This window comes from Sturnira hondurensis, unplaced genomic scaffold (assembly GCF_014824575.4).
Source record: "Sturnira hondurensis isolate 20B ecotype Veracruz unplaced genomic scaffold, ASM1482457v3 Scaffold0004136, whole genome shotgun sequence".
Classification (NCBI taxonomy): domain Eukaryota; kingdom Metazoa; phylum Chordata; class Mammalia; order Chiroptera; family Phyllostomidae; genus Sturnira; species Sturnira hondurensis.
Genome location: NW_028076767.1, coordinates 10,142,580 through 10,163,610, shown reverse-complemented (window position 1 = coordinate 10,163,610; position 21,031 = coordinate 10,142,580). Strand labels below are relative to the sequence as shown.

General features: G+C 39.2%; 1 protein-coding gene across 2 annotated transcripts in view; it reads left to right on the top strand.

Annotated features, from left to right (window-relative positions):
* Nucleotides 1-21,031, top strand: part of SLC39A10 (solute carrier family 39 member 10) — an 88,866-nt gene that overhangs the window by 29,575 nt on the left and 38,260 nt on the right. The window contains exon 1 of one of the 2 annotated variants that reach the window (XM_037043724.1): nucleotides 8,931-9,257. The exons of the other annotated variant lie outside the window; for it this stretch is intronic. The gene's annotated coding sequence lies outside the window, so the exon portion shown is untranslated. Of the gene's footprint in view, nucleotides 1-8,930; nucleotides 9,258-21,031 lie in introns of those variants that run through there. 2 annotated transcript variants of the gene reach the window in all.

The window sequence follows — 21,031 nt, the reverse complement described above, 5'->3', positions numbered from 1 at the left end:
CTTCAAACCTGTTGCAGTATATGTGCCTGCACCTGACCATTGATTAGCACAGCGGTCCCCAACCTTTTTGGCACCAGGGACCCGTTTTGTGGAAGACAGTTTTTCCAGGTACTGGGGTGGGGGTGGATAGTTTCAGGATGATTCAAATGCGTTGCAATCAAGCTCACCTCCTGCTGTGTGGCCTGGCTGCTAACAGGCCACAGACCAGACTGGTACAACCAGACTGGTACCGGTCCTCGGCCTGGAGCTTCGGGGCCCCTGGATTAGCACCTTAGTAGCTCATATTTACATATACCTGATTCTGCCTAATTTTTAATGCAACCTCACTGGTAAAAATAAATACTTGAACAACCATATCAGATAGCCATAAACAGGGAAAAGCTTTGAACTAAATGTATAACCAGATTGACTAATTAACATTCTAATTTAAGAGACTGTGGAATAAACATCTCCCTTGGAATTGATTCAAGCTAGTCAAGCTGAAAGATAAAGCGAGAAAGAACAAATGTTCACATTATAAATATCTCAAAATGTTTTTATTATCTTTTTTGTTCCATCTAAAATGTCCATTGAAGTACAACATTATGGACTGGGAAGAAACCAGTTTATGTGTTCTACTGTCTTTTAAAAAAATTAGCATTTGCAGATAAAGTACTGTAGATATCCTCACAGAGCCTGGGACCTGCACACAGTCTTAATATAAGAGGTGAGGTAATGTAGGGGTGAAGAGCAACTATCACCTCTAGAGCCAGGCTGTCTGGACTGGGTCCTGGCTCTGCCACATCCTATGTCACCACCTCAGTTTTCTTCATCTCTGAAATGGGCATAATATCTACCTAGCAGGGCTGTCATAGGAATAAAATGAGTTACAGTATTTAAAGCATTTAAAATGGTGCTTGGCATATTTTACACCATGTATCTTCATGTGTTTGAGGTGGGAAAAAAGATTGAAACATAACTGCTAGAGAAAGCAACTGTCATTGCAATTGGAATGAAACTTGAGGATAATGAAATCATTGGAGGCTGTAGTTGAGATCATCTATGAGAATGAAAGCCAAGCATGGGAGGTGGCTAACTATTGGGCACAGCCAAAATCATTCTTTGAAAAACATTAGGAAATTTCTAAAACTACTCTAAAGATGTATGCTGGTAAGAAGAGGTGGATTATGGAATTCTATGAAGAAGTTAAAATGACTCATTGAAACTGGAAAAGTCAGCATTCCAGCTGCCTGTCACTACCAGACCCATTAAATAGAGACAAGAATTGAATCTTTATGGGACTTTGTTCAAGTGGCCAGTGATCTGAGAAGATGGCAGGTCATGCACTCTCAAAAACTGTCCTAACATCTCATTTCAAGCTAACCTTTTTATAAGGAGAAGTAAGGGGAGGTAATAAGGGGTTTGAAAAAAAGATTAGATGGATGAGTTGCAGTCCCTTGAGTTTCTTAATACTTCTTTATCTGTTCATCAACAATTATTTACCTGTATCCTTGGCTCATATAGCAGCCCCTCTGGGGCACAAAGGTTGAATTGCTTGTGACCTCTTGGAGGTCACACACTCTAGTTCCTGGGATAACAGCTTTCCATGAACCTTAATCACTTAAGCCTATAAATCAAGGCTAAAATCTTTTAACTCCTGAGTTCCTCTATCATTATTAGTAAAAATAAAATATGATTTGAGCTTTACTCAGAGACAACGCAAGAAAAACTTGGGAATACCTACAAGCTAGTCTTTCTTTGACAATTTATTTATTGCCATCCTTAATATTTAGAATTTTGCTGCATCATTGCTGTCAAAATTTTAATAAAGGTAAGCAATACTTGTTAAATTAATCAGGTATGTCTTGATTTTAAAAGTTGTATTTGAATGTTTTAAAGAATGTCAGTTGTGACATGGGTCTCATTCATCATCTTGGAAGTCCTAAGAAAGATTTAAAATTTGCTTTCATGTGATGACATCTTAAAATTAATTTTAAAAATGAGTTAATTTTAACGAGTCAAGCAAATGAATCTGTTGTTAAAAATATTTACATGGTACAGGGGAAGAAGGAGAGGGTAAATACAAGAAACGTGTATAAAAGACCCATGGACAAAGTCAACAAGGTGGGGGTTACTGAATGAGGGAGGTAAGAGGTGGGTAGTGCAGGGGAGATTAATGGGGGGGCGGAAATGGGGACAACTATAATTGAACAACAATAAAAAAGTTAAAAAATATATTTACATGATAACTAATTCACACTGCTGTTAGAAATCTAGATAATCACATTGTCTCTTTTCTTAAAACTTCCTCTTCAGAAAGGACCTAGGGGGGAAAATATTCTCACCGAAGTGTAAATAAATAACAAAATAATAGTATCTTCTCTTAGGGTCCGAATCCCTGTGACTTCAAGGCCCAAAAATAAAGTTCCAAATGTGGGTTTCCAGGGATTTCTGAGCACAATATAGTAGGTTTGGGGTGAGAAACATCCCTGGCACTAATGGGGACGCTTTTTAAAAAAAATTCAGTTGATAATAGTTGTAAGAGGCAAATGTGTGGTCTGCCTGTTAGCTTGGCCCTAAGCTCTGAGCTTCTCGCTTATTTTCATTCTTCTGAGTGAGTCTTCCTCTTTCCCCTGGGCTAGGTCTCATTTCTATTTTAAAGGATTTGCCGTGGTGAATCAGAGGCTTTAAGCTTCTCCATTATCATCTTTCTTCCAGTAGGAATGTGTCGTGGAAAAGGCCTTTTGATTACCGTGGGATGGGTGGAAGTTAAGGGATCCCACTAATTTTAGTATCATCTAGGCAAATCACACAGAAAGAAGTTAATTTTTCTACATGGGTGGGGAGTTGCTTGCATTATTGTGTTAATTGTTTCATTTCTCCAATCTATTTTTGTTTCTGCAGATAGCCTGAAACTCATTTTGTTCCATAAAGCTACCAACTCAGAATTGTCTCACTTACAGGCACATTAGTCAGATTTGTCTCTCGCCAGGGTAGGATTAATTCATCTCTCCCTGCAGTTGTGTACCCTCCTCAAAGAGGTGGTCTCTGTGGAAGGGAGGGGCTTTGTCATTTACATGAGTCCTGCTCTTTAGAAAGGACGCCATTGCTTTGAACTTTCATACAAGGTCTCGAGATCGATTTATCTTCATTTTAGGAAGGGCAAGTCTTTAGGTGAGACAGTGGAGCCATAATTCCTCAAAGGATCAGAACAAGACCGCTCCACAGACTTCACTTCCCATCCTGACCATGAGCCTGACGTGTTACATGCCACACAGTACTTTACTACAGGCCTCACAGGGCAGGAAGTGGGATGTATATTTCACATTTCTGTGGCTTCAGATCTGGAGCTCGGGCTGTAAATCTCCAGGCTGAAAATGCATAGTCTCTAGAGTGAACAGGTAGTTAGTGTTGAGGTCTATGTTTAGAACATATTCCTCAGGTCTCCTTTCCCCAGTCTTTTAAGACTCGTATCTGGTAATTAGTGCCCCTGACCTCAGGGTTATATGTCAATATAATTTACTTTTTCTTGTTACTCCTGCCTCTAAGCATGACTTTGCCTGAATCAAACTTTTTTGGCCATGTAAAAATCAGTTTATTTTTTAAAATATCTTTTATTGATTATACTATTATTGTCTCAGTTTTTCCCCCTTTGCCCCCTCGGCCCACTACCCTTCTTCCCTCCAGCAATCCTCCCCCCTTAGTTCATGCCCATGGGTCGTGCATTCGTTCTTTAGCTTCTCCATTTCCTATACTGTTCTTAACAACCCCCTGTCTATTTTGTACCTACCAATTATGCTTCTTAATCCCTGCAACTTTTCTTTCGTTCTCTCCATACCCACTCCCAGCTGATAACCCTCCAAATGATTTCCATATCTATAATTCTGTTCCTGTTCTTGTTGTTTGGTCATTTTTAAAATTCATTTATTGATAGTTATGAATTTGTTGGCATTTTAATGTTAATAATTTTGATCTTCTTTTTCTTAAACAAGTTCCTTTAACATTTCATGTAAAAATGGCTTTGTGACTATGAACTCCTTTAGCTTTACCTTGTCTAGGAAGCACTTTATCTGCCCTTCAATTCTAAATGACAGCTTTGCTAGATAGAGTAATCTAGGTTGTAGGTCCTTGCCTTTCATGACTTCAAATACTTCTTGCCAGCCTCTCTCTCCTGTAAGGTTTCTTTAGAGAAATCAGCTGATAGTTGTGGAAACTACATTATAGTTAACTCCCTTGCTTTTCTCTTGCTGCTTTTAAGATTCTCTCCATCTTTAAACTTTGGCATTTTAATTATGATGTGTTTTGGTGGTCCTCTTTGGGTCCAGCTTGATGGGACTGTCTGTGCGTCTTGGACTTGTATGTCTGTTTCCTTTACCAAATTAGGGACATTTCCTTTTATTATTTTTTCAAATAAGTTTTCAACTTCTTGCTCTTCCCTGGCTCTTTCTGGCATCACTATGATTGGATGTTCATATGTTTAGAGATATCCCAGAGGTACCTTATATTATCCTTGTTTTTTATTCTTGTTTTTTATTGTTGTCACAGTTGGATGCTTATTTCTTTCTATGTTCCAAATCATTGATTTGAATCTCATTTTCCTCCCATCCTTTGATGGTTTTCTTTATTGCACTTAGTGTAACCTTCATTTCTTCCTTTATGTTGTTGCCATACTCAGCGAGTGCTTTGAGCATCCTGATCACCCATATTTTGAACTCCAGATCTTATAGGTTGGTTATCTCCATTTCATTTACTTCTTTTTTGGGAGGTTTGATCTGTTCTTTCATTTGGGCCACATTTCTTTGTCTCTTCACTTTGGCAGCCTCCTTGTGTTTGTTTCTGTGTATTAGGTAGAGCTGCTTTGACTCCCTTAATAGCATGACCTGTAGATTGTGTGGGGCAGAACCTTGGGTAATCACCAGGGAGGGGCAACTCACTTCACTAGTTTGTGGTTCTGTGTAGAGGGAAAGCATGGGAAGGGGACAGTGCAACGGCTGGGCTTCTGGAGGTTTCCAGTCACTTCACCCACTCACCCTATGTGACTGGTGCCCTTCCAGTTGTTTCCTTGGTGGTGAGTCTCAGAGTGGGTGGGTGTGCATACATTTTAAGTCTATGTGGGCCCACCACACCAACCTCCACTGGTTCTTACAGCCAAAAGGTGTGGGGATTTTTCTTCCCTGTGTTGGATCCATGGGCTGTGTGGTCTGGCCTGGAGCTGGGATCATTCACTCCAAAGATATCCTGCCCGATTTTTATCTACCATATGTGAATGTGGGATTGTCTGTTCCACCACAGCCCCCACCACCTCTCTGTGCCACACTGTGTCTCTGCACCTCTCCACCTGTTTCTGCAACTGTCTCTCCTACCCATTCAGATAAATATGGCTTCTTTAAATCCTTGGTTGTTGGACTTCTATACAGCTCAATTTTCTAATGGTTCTGGGTGTTATTTGTTGTGAGATCTATGTCTAATTCTTTTTGTGGTTGCATGAGGAGGTGAAGTGTGTATACCTATGCCCCCATTTTGACCTGAAGTCAAAATCAGTTTAAATTGAGCATGACGTTAAGGAGGTTTCATTATATTTGGTTATTACTAAGCTTGATTTATGGAAAGAATAATCGACTTGGAAAGATATGATTTCTTAGAATAAGTCATGTTCTTTAAAAATGAATGGAAAGTTCTTAACTGTTGTAAATGATGGCAATTTTTTCTCTACCGGAAGGGAAATAAACAAGTTATGATATAGACTTCTTTTCGTTACAACTAAAGATTGAGGTATACAGTGTGATTCTATTTCCTTTAGTTATCGTAGTGGGTTCTTTTCTAATCCTGAGAAACAAAAAAAAAGGCCATTGTACTTATTACATCATGCTTCAGAAATATAGATTAGTCATGTGTAAAATTTTACACATGTGAAATGAAATTGTGACTGAAGCAGTGTGAATAAGCAGAACAAATAAAAGATAAACTGTTTACACATAATTCAATGCTCTCTTGCCCCTGGGAACTGCATATCATCTCTACTGTTTCTATAGTTCAGATGGGCATGTCTGACCTTTTCAGAATTTTTCTGGTTCTAACATATTAAAAATTCTGTGCCCTGACACACCTTGTATATAAATCTGATAAAAAATAAAGCATAGCCCTGGCTGATGTAGCTCAGTGGATTCAGCGTGGGCCTGCGAACCACACAATTGTGGTTCGATTCCCAGTCAGGGCACATGCCTGGGTTGCAGGCCAGTTCCCAGCAGGGGACACACCAGAGGCAACCATACATTGATATTTCTCTCCTTCTCTCCTTCCCTTCCCCTCTAAAGATAAATAAATAAAATCTTTAAAAATAAATAAAACATATATTATAGTTGTATTTTTTGCTGTACTCTTCGTGGTTTAATTCAACAGGTGAGTTTGAGTTAAGCTTTAAGGTCGTCCTTTTTCCCAATAGAAAAATTCATATACTTGTTTTCAGCTCAATCATTTACCCTACCAATTAATTCTGTTCTAAGCTCTTTCCTAATCAGCATGAATATGTTGACCATCATATATGTATGTTTGGGTGAGTGTAACAAGTGGTAGGAGACATGGTCTCTTTTTAAGGAGCTTACACTATAGTTTTATGCAGGTCAAACTGGAAATGTCAGTGTTTGTGCTGCCTGTCACTACCAGAACCAATGAGCAGAAACAAGGATTGAATCTTTATAGGCTCTTTATTCAGGTAGCCAGTGATCTGAGAGGACAGAGGGTTATTTAACCTCAAAACCATCTCAACATCTCAGTTTAAGATCTTTTTATAAGAATAAAGGGTTTTGGAAAAAAGGCTGACTGGGTTAAGAGTTGCAAAGATATTCCTAGTACTGATTTATGTGTTGAACAGCAATTCTTGATGTGCATCATAGGCTTTCCCTCCCAAAATACAGCAGCTAGGATACCACCTCTATCACTTGCAGATTCCTTGGGTAACAGGTTGAATTGCTTGTGACCTCCTGGAGGCATGTAGTCATGCATTCCATCCAGTTCCTGGAATAACAGCTTTCCAAATGCATTAGTCACTTAAGCCCATCCACTAAGGCAAAAATCTTTAACTCTTCAGTTCCCTTATCATAGGACTTGTATTTAAAATATATAGCAATTAGTAAAGCATAGGTTTTAGCTAGCCAGTAACCCTTTAGTTCCTGCAAGAGAAGCTGAGAGAAAGTGCTTGTACCAGGGGTGGGAATCACGAGGCAATTCAACTCAGAGCTGTAGCTGTTGACTAACTTGTATGGAACATTTAAATCTTTGATCAATCATTTCAGTAGTACCTGAACCAGCTGAAAAGTAGAGCTATAAATACATAACTAAAAATCAATGTGGGTGCCCCAAAATGCGAGGAATGTGTTATATCTCATTGCTATTTAAAGAAAGATATTGCATATATTTGAAGAGTGATAATAATGTGTTCAGTAAAATAATCATGAGCCTTACTGTCAGGGTTATTTGGAAAGCTTTTTATGCTTTAAGCCCGAAGATGCACTACATCTTCGATATTAGATTGATATACAGCATTCGTACTATATTGACTTTATGAAATCTACAGACTTTAGTTCTGATTTTATTAAATTTAAGGACTTTAGGATAAATTTAGACCAGTTCTTAATTTACCCATGAGTCTGAGGATTTCGGTCATTATTATATCCCATCCTTAGTGACAATAGTAAGACTTCAAACTAGGACTTAGAGAAACTCTCTTTTCTCTATACCTCAGACCTTTTCCCCTTGCCTAATAGCAGCTGTGAAAACCAGCAGGGATAAAGCATTTCCATACAAGAAAAAAAGGGGTATGAGAAGCTTAGTATCCTGGCAGTCAGTAGGCATTTATTAAACACTTAAGAGATGTTTGTTATAAACATCCAGAATAGCAAGAGTATGTAGCCATACTCACTGGGTTGGGTGCCAACTCTCCTCCCTGCCTGTTCTGTGATCTTAGATAAGTTACCTAACTTCATGTGCCTCAGTTTCCTGAGGTAGGATAATAATACCCACCTCATTGTGTTATGAGGATGAAATATATTTATGTAAAACACTTAGGAAGTACCTGACACGTAATGAAGCTGGTTATTACTAGTGATCATGGTTTTATGCACTCTGATGGACATTAATAAAGCATCCTTGAATTCTTTAAGTAGATTTTGGCTGGTTACAGAAAACAGGCATCAGACAGAACACCAAAAAGTACCAGAAGATGTAGTAAGTGCCAGGAGGCAGAGTAATGGAGGAAAGAGAAGGTGTCTAGAACCACCTTTTAGGAAAGTATGGGCTGTGAATTGCTTAAGAGGGGTGGAGACAATTCAGGGGGTAGGGGTGTTGTGAGTAAAGGAATGAGAGCAGGAATGAACACAATGTAGTTAGGAGTCTATGGAATTGCTTGGCTGGATAGGGAGTTTTTGACTTTGGTTGGGTGTTTAAAAATAACAAATTAAGTTTTAGGAGGTGGTGGGAAAGCTTGGAAAGTTGTCAAAGCCCTAGAGAATTTCCCAAGATCGTGCGTGACGTGCTCTAAGGACCCAACTTATTTTTTAGGTTTGTAAGGCCTGCAGGCAGGACGCTATAGAATCAATTGCAGGGTGAGGGAGAGCAATGCAAAAAAACTTCACACTTAGTACTAAATAAATATTAGCTTCTTGCACTGAGACTTCAAGATTATTTCAACAAAGAAGAGTTAAATTAACGTAGATGTTTAACTCATGTACAGATAAACATCCTAATTTATCAATGTAAAATCTTTTAGTAAAGCGTTTGTGCTTGGAGCTTTCATTACTCATCACTCATCCACCTCCCCAGGCCGCTGTAACCAACGTGCAAAGCCGGGAGAAAAGGCAAGTGGTAAAGGGCGCTCCACGCATGCGTTAGAAGCCGCCCCAACTCCTCCGCGGTATTCTTTCTCAGAACAAAACTAGCGCGGAGCCACAGAGCTCCGCATTTTGCGTAGACTCGCATTTCCTATTGCTCCGAGGGTCCGAGCGGGACCTGGGAGTGGTGGTGGTCGCCCTACGTAAGCTGCGTTACCCGAAGTGAATGGCTGGGTGATGCGTGTACGCCCAGAGCGTAGCACCCACTAAGCGGACGGGGTGCGGCTGCGCAGGGACCTGAGTGGGTTCTGTACGCCGCTAGCGTAGTGTGGCGTCTGACGTGCGGGCCTGCGCGCCGCAGTTAGCGCAGCCAGCTTTGGTGAATACACGATTTGGTGCAGCCGGGGTTTGGTACCGAGCGGAGAGGAGATGCACACGGCACTCGAGTGTGAGGTAACTATAAAACCCCGATTTGTTTACATTCCCTCCCCCAGAACCGGCCCCAAGCGCAGCGGAGACTGCGAGTCCTGGGACGGCGCGGGTGGGAGTGGGGAGGGCGTAGAAAGGGAGACAAGATCCTGGGAGTCGTGTCTGGGGGACCTTCGGGGATCCGGGCGCTGGAGTTCCTGCAGCTGCTGCAATCGGCAGCGGTGGTGGCGGTGGCGAGCCGGAGCCGGAGCGAAGCGCGTGGGGCAGCGCGTGGGGAACCGCGGCTCCTCGTGTGCGCTCTGAGCTGCCCTGGGGTTGGCGACCAAGCAGCCTCTGCCCCGCGTGCGGGATCCCCTGCCTGACTTAGCCTCCTGTAGAGGCTGGGGGGTGGCATGGAGAGCGAGGGAGTGACTGCTGGGCAAGCGGCGGTTGGGGGGCTGGGTTGGGGGGCTGCGCTGCCGCGGCCTGGGGGCGGAGGGTGGGAGCTTCCACAGTCAGGTCTTGGAGGGGCTTGGCGTGGGGTGGTGTTGAATGCCCCCGATTCTTCCTCCCCCATCCTCCCCTCCGATCTATCATGGGGTCCAGCCGGGGGCCCTGGGATGGAGCCTGGGCGCCGCAGTTCCAGCACCGGGTGGCTAACGGTTGGTGATACCTGTGCTCCGGCTGTGGGAGGCCTCGTGGGGGCTTGGTTTCCCCCCCACGACCAACCGAAAAGCCGAGGCGGGGCACAGGGGAGTTCACATTTAGGCCCGCAGTGCCCCTGGTGCTGAGGGTTCAGTGGGGCTGGGTCGGTGGGGGAGGCCGGTGGGCAGGGAGGTGGTGCCGCTGCCCGGGCTTTGTTCCTGAAAGCCCTTCGGCGGAGAGCGCTGTGGGGCCAGGCGGGGGAGAATGTAGGGGAGACCTCGCGCCTGCCCTCCCCGGGTCTAGGGATCTGCTCAACTCCTGCTCTTTCTCCCCTGGGACCTCCGAGTGCCCCCAACTGGGAGGGGGGGCCTTGGAGGGTGCGGCTGACGTGACGTTGAAGGTCTTCCTGTGGCTTCTGTAAAGAACCGCTCACGTGGACGCCTGCCCACATGGGCCGTCTTAGGAGCTGGACACAAGGAAGAAATACCACCGCAGGATCCACAGCTCTCAGGGTCCTTCACCCCGGTCCCTGTTTTGAGTAATAAAAGCTGACATTAAAGGACATAATATCCTAAGCCTCTTCCGTACTCTGGTTTTACTTTGGAACTGACTCATTCCTAATGGATCTGAACTAACATGTGACAGGTTTCAATTTCATTTGTGCGTGTGCGTGTGGATTCTTACCTAATTCTACATAAGAACAAGCAAGTAAGATGTTGGAAAAGCTGGAGAATTTAGAATATAGTCCATTTTGGTGAGGTGATCGAAAGCCTTAAGTCAGGACTCTTGTACTGGTTTATATTATGACTTCCTATTCTACAAATTTTGACTATCTTATGTCATTTGTTCAAGACAGCCGATGGATATTTCTTACATAGGATTTTCTCTTCCCTTCCTTTACTCTCTAAAATAGATAAACATATCCTTGGGCGAGGATTAAAAAAAATAAAGTCAATACAGTTCTTTTTTAGAGCACTGGACGTGAAGAGCTTCAGAAGGCCTGAAGTTTAGGTACTACTACTCAAGGGAGTATTTTTGGTTTTGTTCTATTTTTAACTGATTTATGGAGAATATAGGATATAGGTATCATAGCAAGGGAAATCAGTCACTCGGATGATCATTTGCTTTTAAAGTGTATTTACCTTAGTATTCTCTCCTACCTCCAATATTGGCCAGTACTAGCAAGATTTTTCAGCTTTGGAGTAAGAATTAAGGTTGAAAACCTTGGCCCATTATTAACTAGTTTGGTTACTTTGAGTAGGTTACTTTGAGTAAGTTACTTAATCTTTTTAATCTGTGAACAGGAAGTACTAGAAAATTCATATGTCATGCGTTTACTGTAATCAATAAATGACATAAGGAAACAGAGGGCTCCAGATACTTAATTCACTTTACATTTTTAAAATACATGAACATTTAAGTTCTTTAGTGGTTGAAGGAGTACTTTCTATTTTTTCCCTAATACATGATTACCCCCAGAACATAAGGTTTAGATTTTTCTTATTAGGTTTAATGGTCTCTACGGGGCGTTGCAGTGGTAGTTATCCTGTTATTCTCTTACTTACATTAAATAACCCAGAGAATTTTTTCTGCCTCTCTTGTATATTCTAATTTATGATTATATACACACATCTTGAGTTTTCCTTGCCAGACTAAACTCTGAGGGGGACTTTGCTCCAGTTTTTTTGTCACGTAATGCTCATGGACACATTATTCAGTGATTTGAAAGCATGGTTGTTAAGCTCTTTAATTAAGTTTAAAATGTTAATTGAATACAACACAAATTTAGCATTAACCCAAAGAAATTTTTTGGATAAAAATACCCCTTGTCTGTGTAGTTGCCCACCTTAAGAATGGAAATACCATGGGTTTGCACTGTTTTATATCAAAAGGACATTATCACTAGTGCATTTTTAGACTGATAATCACTAGAGGCAAAACAAAGTATACAGTAGAAAAGGGAAGTGTAGGCAATCAAAACAAAACTAGTTTTTTTTCTTTATAACAAGTTTCATAACCCTATTAAGTCATCTTTTGTTAAATAGGAAAATTGTTATTGAAAATATACTAACTTTAGTGTTTTAAAAAACGATTCTATTTTTTTTTTTTTTTTAGAGAGAGAGGAAGGGAGAGAAAGTCCATGTGAAAAAGGAACACCAAGCAGTCACCTCTCACACATTCCCCAAAGGGGCCCAATGCCCGGGGCGGGGGTGCGGCCAGCCACCCAGGCCTGTGCTGGGCCCGGCAGCAATCTCAGTTTGCAGGATGATGCCCAACCCGTTGAGCCACACCAGTCAGGGCCTAACTTTAAGGTTTCCGAGTCAGAAGAGAGCCCGCCTGTCCCAGCAGCTTCATGCTGCCCCCTAGTGTTTCGTTCCCCTTGAAGTTTTCTGGAGCTTAGTTTCACCTACATCTTTCCTTAAAAAAAGGTCTATTTAAATTACTATTAGATTCCTTAGTGCTATATGTCTGGTCTACTTAGGAGTTCCTCCAGCTGCTGGTTAGTGTTACTCATAAGATGGATATAGTCATTTTGAATGGGTTAATTTTGATTGCTTTTAGCCCCCGATTTTCCAAATACTGAGTGAGTTTTGGGTGGAAATAAAACAGTATAATGCCAAATTGCCTTGCGAAAGTATATGGGGGATTTCTCTCTATTTATTGATTTTACAGAGAGAAATGTCGATTTGCTGTTACACTTATTTATGCAGTATTTGGTTAATTCTCATATGTGCCTTGACTGGGGATTGAACCCATAACCTTGATATATAGGACTTTGATCTAGACAACAGACCTCCCCTGCCAGGGCCTGAAGGGGATTTTTCAAAGCTAGAAGAGGGGTATATGTTAAAGGTGTATCTTTGAAGTTAGCTTTGTATATTTGTAACAGCAATTTTATTAATTTAATCTGGGCTTTGTCTTGAAAAAGAGTGGTATTGAAAAACTGCTTTCTGGATCTGTTTAATCCCATGTAACTTTGTATTGCCTCGACTGTACTGAAATAAAATGGAAAATGCTAAAATTGCATTGCCAACTTTTTTTAAGTTCAAGTTTATTTTGAGCTCTGACTTTCGTAGAATGATCTTTGAAGAATAGTCTCTGGGACCTTTAATAACCATAAGATGTTTTGTAGTCATTTATGTAGAGTCTCAAATTATTCCAGTTATCAATATTCCAAACTACTCTTTTTTCTTTTCATTATTTTCTATTCATAAGTTCTGTGTGGGCCACACAGTGACTTTTGGGTTTTTTCCAAAATAAGCTAATATAATCTCAGAGATTTATGATGATTAGAATATTTAAAGTGTGTTCAGTAGGTATTAAGGCAATTTACAGCTGAAATCATAAAGTTTCCAAAACAATAACATTCAAATTCCAGCCGCTTAAGAGACTGCACCGAATGTCCCAGGTGCTAAAGCAGCACAGTTGATTGTTATATCACATCATAAATAATAGTGTTAAATGCCATAATATATTCCTGTTTTCTTATCAGAACGTATGGGGGGTTTTCTGTTGTTGCCAGATAAAAGGTATCAGGGATATTTTAATAGATTTTTCACACTAAAAGATGTCACTGGAATGGGGGGGGTATTACAGGAGTAAGCATAGGGATGAAATCTAAAATCTTAGTGTTTAAATTGTATTCATTAAGAGTGGTAGATTTTATAATTACTCATTATAGTTTAGATGTTTCACTGCAGAAAGAGAATGGGGTATCAGATAATACTTGTCCTTGTGTTAACATTTCTAACAGCCATGTTAGCCTCAGTATGTGCCCTGCTTGTGGGGACCACCCGATTCATGCAGATAATGCACTTTCCTAGGACCACACGTGTTGTTAGTAGAAGAATTACTGTGAATTATGCATAAATGTTACTTTTTATCCTCTAGTAATTATTTGAGATTTGTCAGTGATCACTTTAGTTTTTAGATTTACTATCATTCATATAGGAAGAAGAAAATCGAAATAGCCTTCAACTGTGGTAACAAGGTAACAAAGATACACATTCCAGCCCTTACTAGTGTGGCTCAGTTGGTTGGGTGGCCTCCCCCAAAGCAAAAGGTCACCAGCTGATTCTGCTTGGTGCCCGAACCGGGTTGGAGTTTGGTCCCTGGTTGGAGCACATGCCTGAGGTAGCCAGTTGATGTTTCCCTCTCGTATCAGTGTTTCTGTTCCTGTCCTCCCTCCCTTCCCCTCTCTAAAAATAAGTAAATAAAATCTTTAAAAAATGTGTATCTACTGTTCTATTACTTCAATATATTTAAATAAAAAGAAACCATCTCAGATGTGCCCTCACACTTCTAAACTTTCTTTTGAATTCACTTTACATATTTTGTGAATTTTTGAGTTTTAAGATAGTGGTTTCCCTTTCACTTGTCTACTGAATTGGTAGTTTTTTAAAAAGTGTGTAGGTTAAGCAAAGGATCAGCTAACTATGTCCCACAGGCCAAATCAGCCTGCTTTTGTAGATTACATGTGTTTGGAACACAGCCTGCTCGCTTGTGTATTCTTCTCACTTTTGTGCCATTGTGGCAAAATTAAGTGGTTGCCTTAGATATAATACTATCTTGCCTATGAAACCTAAAACATTAGCTATCTGGTCCTTATAACCCTGCCAACCCTTGGATCTAGTTCTTAATGCTCTGTCATTATTTGACATGTTGCTATTACATAAAATAGTTCTATCTTCCTAGAACCTATGTGTATAAAATACTTTAGTAGGATACATTCTTTCAAATATAAATTCATAGATAATGTGAGTTCTCACATGTTCATCACCTATTAGTGTAGAAGCCTTTCATCTCTTCACAGGTCCATTTTCTTTCTGTAGGAAGTTCAACACCCTTTTATTATGTATGCTTGGAGCTGGAATGTGAAGCCCTTGGCCTTCAACTTTGAGCCTACCATCTAACACTCTCACAGTTTCTACTACTTTTGTAGCATCTCTCACAGTTTACTAATTTTAAAGGTGATTCTATCTTCCTGTACCTCCTTCAGAGCGGAACATATTTTATTCTTATTTTTATGCCTTCTCTGCCTCTGTCCTGTTTTTCTTTCCTCCTCTTCCTCTCTGCCCACTCCCCTTCTTAAACAATGCATGATCACATGTTCAAGAGCCTGTGAACAAGTGTTTAGGTATAACTCTTAGTTCACCTCTTCTGAAAGTAAATCATTACTTTAGTTCATTGGTGAAGAAGCATACTTCATTATACAGGAACATAGCCTCTTGAAGGGGGCTATGAAAAGATTGATTTTTATATGCCTTATCAAGATAAATAGTATAAAACGTGATTTATTACATTATAAAACTATGAAACCAGTAAAACAGTAATAGTAGAAAAACCTTATGCTTGTAATGTAGTTTCTAATTATTACATAATTATATATAAAATCACATATAAAAAGAATAAGTAGATACTGTGTGTTATATATGTTATGAAGCAATGAGATTGGTTTTTATTCCCATAGATCTTTTTTAGTGCAGAATTTCAACTGACTTCATAACTTTTTTAATTTTTTAAGATTTAAAAAGTTTATTTAGAGAGAGAAGAAGGGAGAGAAACATTCATGTGCAAGAGAAGCCCTGACCTGTTGCCTCTCGCACCTCCCGAACTGGGGGCCTGGCCCACAACGCATGCTGGCAGGCCACTGAGCCACACCAGCCAGGGCTAGAACATGCTTGTTAAAAGTTAAATTTATGGGGGCGACATTGTAAAATTATATAGGTTTCAAGTGCACTGCTCTATGACACATCAACTGTAGGCCCACCACCCAAAGTCAAATTCTCCATTTTACTGTATACGTGACCTCCTTTACTCTTTACTACTCTCCTTCCCTCTATTTACCTCCATACTGGTGTCTGTGTCTTGAGTGTTTGTGTTTCTTATTTGTTCATTTGTTGCTTTCGGTTTTATATCCCATATGAGTGAAATCATATGGTTCTTGAGTTTTTCTTAACTTGTTTTGCTTAGTGTGATATTCTCAAGAGCCATCCATGTTGTCACAAATGGCAGTATTTCATTTTTCCTTGTGCCTGAGGAGTCTTCTACATTATATACATGTCACATCATTACCTGGTCCTCTACTGAAGGACACTTTGGTAGTCTCCAGGTCTTGGCCACTGTGATTAATGCCACAGTGAACATAGGGGTGCATATATTTGTGCGAATAAATGGTTTCAAATTTGGGGGTTAGATACCCAGAAAAGAGGTGGCTGGGTTGTGTGATGACTCTAAATTATCTGAGGAAGCTTCATAACGTTTTCTGTAGGGGCTGTACCAGTTTACATTCCCACCAACAGTGACTGATGTGGAACATACTTTTTAAGATTTTCATTTTAATGAGTATATTATAGGTTTTTTTTCAAACAAAGTGAATAATTTCATGTTCAATATGTAACCAGTGTAAATAAAAAGTTTATTTTCAATAAAATAATCGTACCAATTTTTAAAAACAGAAGACGAAAGTCAGAAAGGTATGCTAAAATCAAATCACTGCAAGAGCTTTTTTTTAAAAGATTTTATTTATTTATCTTTAGAGAGGAAGGGAAAGAGAGAAGGAGAGAAATATCAATGTATGGTTGCTTCTCGTGAGTCCCCTGCTGGGAACTGGCCTGCAACCCAGGCATGTGCCCTGACTGGGAATCGAACCACAATCGTGTGGTTCCCAGGCCCGTGCTCAATCCACTGAGCTACACCAGCCAGGGTACTGCAAGAGCTTTTAAGAAAATCATTCTTTAGATTCACTATGAATGAAATATTATGTCATACCTAATACAATTTATAGTTTATAAAACAAATGGTAGAGCTTTTTCCTATGAATATTGTTGCTTAAATACAAGTACTTGAAAGTTTTATTGAGGCTAAAATATAAACTTTCTTAACAGGTAAGTCTGTAAGAGTATTCTTTGTTAGTTCAGTGGGTGTTTTTATGTCCCCTGAAAAAAGTCATGGACGTTACGGGGATCCTAGTTCTTTGTGAGTCATGTTCATTTTAATTACAGTTTTTTAAAAGAAGAAAATAAGTATTAGATATGGGGAGAAGAAACTTCTTAAATTTAGGAATCATAGAAGAAATTACAGAAACAATTTCATAGGGCATATAATGAAAACATCTGTGAAAGGAAAAACCATTGTAATTAAAGTTAAAAGACATTGGCCAGATAATATGACCAAGTCATGTTGTGTCAAAGCACATAGATGTTGATAAAAATACTGAGACACCAGGAATGATTTTTAAAGTACAGATAAATACAAGGAAAGATCTTATTCTAAAACTAATACACCAAGTGTTATTGAGAATGCTATGAACATATTTCTGGTAGCAGTATAACAAAACTTAATTTCTCTAGAAACCAATTCTGGAGTATGTCATAAAATCTTTAAATTTAAAATTTTTGTAGTCTTTTTCCACATCTTAGAATTATCCAAGGAACCAAAATAATAGCACAAATTGAAATTAAAATGATTGCATATTGTGATTAAAATTCCAGAAAAGCTTGTGAGAATCTTGAAACTGTGAGTAATGTGTTTTCTTCCCATGTGACATAATGTGATTTTGTTTAACCAAAACTCTTTTTAAGATTCATAATTGCTAGCTTTTATTTTTAGTTCTTTTTTCCAAAGTCATACCTGAATATAGTTTAAAGAATTAAATAGTTCTTCCCTGGCTGGTGTAGCTCAGTAGATTAAGCACGGGCCTGGAAACCACAGGATTGTGGTTCAATTCCCAGTCAGGGCACATACCTGGGTTGCAGGCCAATTCCCAGCAGGGGACTCACGAGAGGCAACCATACATTGATATTTCTCTCCTTTTCTCTTTCCCTTCCTCTCTAAAGATAAATAAAATTTTTTTAAAAAGAATTAAATAGTTCTGTGAAGTTTTTAGGGAAAAGGAAAAATAATCAGTCCCCTTTGTTCTTTTAGATTGTTCTGCCTAGAACAACAAGGAACTCCTTAAGGTGATTATTTTGCTCTCTACTGCTGTGTCTCCAACGTGTTCCTTACTCTTCACCCATTTTCAGTTTCAGCCATTGTCTGTCTAATGAAAGATGAGGGCTTAGCATTCTTTCCATCTATCCAAATACCTTCCCACTTCATCAACCCCAGGTTCTCAGCACAATTATATTGCGATTTTGGTTTAGAAGAGTAGTTAGAATTACACTTTTATGACTAAAAATGTTATTTACAACTTAGCTATTGTAATAAATTGTTTCCTTTTATGCACTACTTTTTTTCTGGCATTAATAACAAAATATTTTCCTTTTTATTTTTCTATGTGCCTATATATCACAAAACCTGCCCCAGATCTGGGTATATGAATGCAACTTTATGAGAAAAGGGAGTGAGCCCTAAGAACAGGAGCACTCTGTATTTGCAGAAGAATGCATGTAAGTTCCTTATACAGGGTGTGGTAAAAGTAGGCCTACAGTTGTGTGAGAAACACAGTTTATCCTCGCATTATTACTTATTAATTATTGTATTATTTTCCATACAGATCATTGTAAACCTATTTTTGCCCCCCATTGTATATTGGACACTGTTAAACTTGTTAATAAAGAGGGATTGATAATGAGATCAGTAGTTTGCTAGTAAATGTAAAATAGCTTTGACCTTTCAGTTACACTTTTGTAAGATTCTGGTAAATAGCAGAACTGAACTCACTTTGCTCCACAATTAAGAGGGCCTTGATGGTTTAAAGTAAGTATAAGAATGGTTAAAATTAATCAGACAGAAAACTTCCCTAGTGGGGAAGAAGTAGTGTGTACTGCCAACATCAAAATATGTCATAAAAGATTGCCCTGAATAGTCTGTGATTTTTTAACGTCATGGAAAGGAATGGTAATTGTACCTGGCGATACTTACGGATGGCAGGCTGGTACAGGGTCAGAGATGTGTGACAGTGACAAGATGCTGAAAAAGGAACACAAAGGGAAGAGTGCAGGTGGATGGGTTTGAGGCGGTGGCAGTAACTATTAGATGACAGTGGTGGTGATTTGAAAGAGAACCCGGCTCCACGGGTTGAAGATAAATGCCCCAGCTTTGGATTTGGTTGTGCAGCGATGGAATGTTTGGAGCAGCAGCAGGTTTCTTGAGACCAAGGGAACAAATCTGAGGATGAAAGAGGGCTTGGATATTTGGTCATGTAATTGTTCTGGAACCACCCATTTCTCCTCACTGCTTTTTATATGGGAACTTCCTGTTTGTTTAGTTAGTGGCTGTTATTTTTTAACCAAAGCATCCTGTTACCAGATAGTTAATGTTTTTTTAAAAAATTCAAAATATACAGTAAAGATTCTTGAGTTTGCATATGCCCTATGCCTAAGTACAAGAGTTTCTCTAGAGGAGATATACTGAAGTGGGATTTGGGGACTGTAGAGTGCATTAATATTCAGCTTCCGTAGATGTCAAATTGCTTCCCGGAATGGTTGTGCCAATATGTACTCCCACCAGCTGTGTAAGATAGTTTCTATTGCTCTTCATTACATCTTTGCTTAACACCTGGTATTGTCAGCTACTAATGTTTGCCTATTAATCCCTTGGTGCATAATGTAATTATTAGTAATCATGTTGCTTCTCAAACAGCTGTCTTGTTTATTGTATCCTTTGTATAGTTGTCTGTGCAGTATTGGAGTTCGTGTGTGTGTGTGTGTGTGTGTGTGTGTATTCATTCCATATATCCCGGATAATTTTTATGTGCTTATATATATATACATTGCAAATATTTGCTAGGGTAAGGATCATCATATGCTTTGTTTATAGTGTTCTTTATTATAAAGTAATACTTAAAGAATTTAGCATAATTAATCAAACATTTTCTTTAAGTTTGTGCTTTCTGTGTCTTATCTAAAAAATCTCTACCCCCAAGTTATGACATTCTCCTGTATTTTCTTCCAAAATTTGTTAAGCATCTTTTCATATTTAGATTTTGAATCTTCTTGGAATTGACTTGTGCATGGTGTGAGGAACAACCATTTTTATACATTCAATATTATTTTTTTTCTTTCTGAATCGTCTTCTGTTCCTCTGGTCTGTTTGTCCCTCCCTGTGCCAGTTCCATGGTTGGTTTTTTAAAGATGTTATTTATTTTTAGAGCGAGGGAAGGGAAAGAGAAAGAGAGAATGAGTAACATTGATGTGTGAGAGAAACATGGACTAGTGGCCTCTTGCACACCCCCAACTGGGGACCTGGCCCGCAACCCAGGCATGTGCCCTGACTGGGAATCAAACCAGTGACCCTTCGGTTCACAGGCTGACACTCAATCCACTGAGCCACACCAGGCAGGGCCTATGGTATTTTAATTTGTAAAGCTCTCTAAAAATGTCTTTATTACCTTGTTAATCTTCTGCATTATCCTGGCTGTCCTTGGGTTTTTGCTCTTCTATGTTAATTTTGGATAAGCTTGTGCCGTTTTCACTGAAAACAAACAGGTATCAGATTTTGATTGACACTGAATTAAATCTGTGTTCATACTTGGGAAGACTTCATATAACTTCTACTATTTACCCTATTTATGTTGGTGGTAATTTCAATTTTTGCAGTTCTTTTTTACTGTCCTTCAATAGTGTCTTTAAAAAAACAAACCATCAATTTGTCATTCCACGTATTTAGGCATTGGTTCATTGGTTGATTCTTGTAGGTGCCCTGACTAGGGATTGAACCCACAACCTTGGCATGTTAGGATCATGCTGTAACCAACTGAGCTACCAAGCCAGAGTTTAATAATGCTTTTTAATTTCTCCTTTTGATGGCCTTACTCTTTCTTTGAAGAAGACTTACAATATTTTGTTTATAATTATATTTTTTAGTGTTTTACTAAAGGAAATTAGATTTCTAAAATTTTTTCCTTGCCATACAGTGTGTGTACAGAAAAATAGAGTGTAAGTGCAGTGAATTATCTCAAAACAATACTATTACTCAAGGCAAGAAAGAGAACATTACCATACTTATATAAATCACAATCCTTGCCTCTTACCTTTCTTTTAAAAAATAAATATTATCTCAGTTTAGTTTAACCAAACTTTGACTTTATATAAATAGAATTATACAGTATGGTTTCTTTAGTGCTTGTCATTTTTTGCTCCATCTACTATTTGTAAAATTCATCTGTTAATGCATGAAGCTATAATTTTATTTTCATTTCTGTATAGTATTTCATTGTAACATTATTGTTT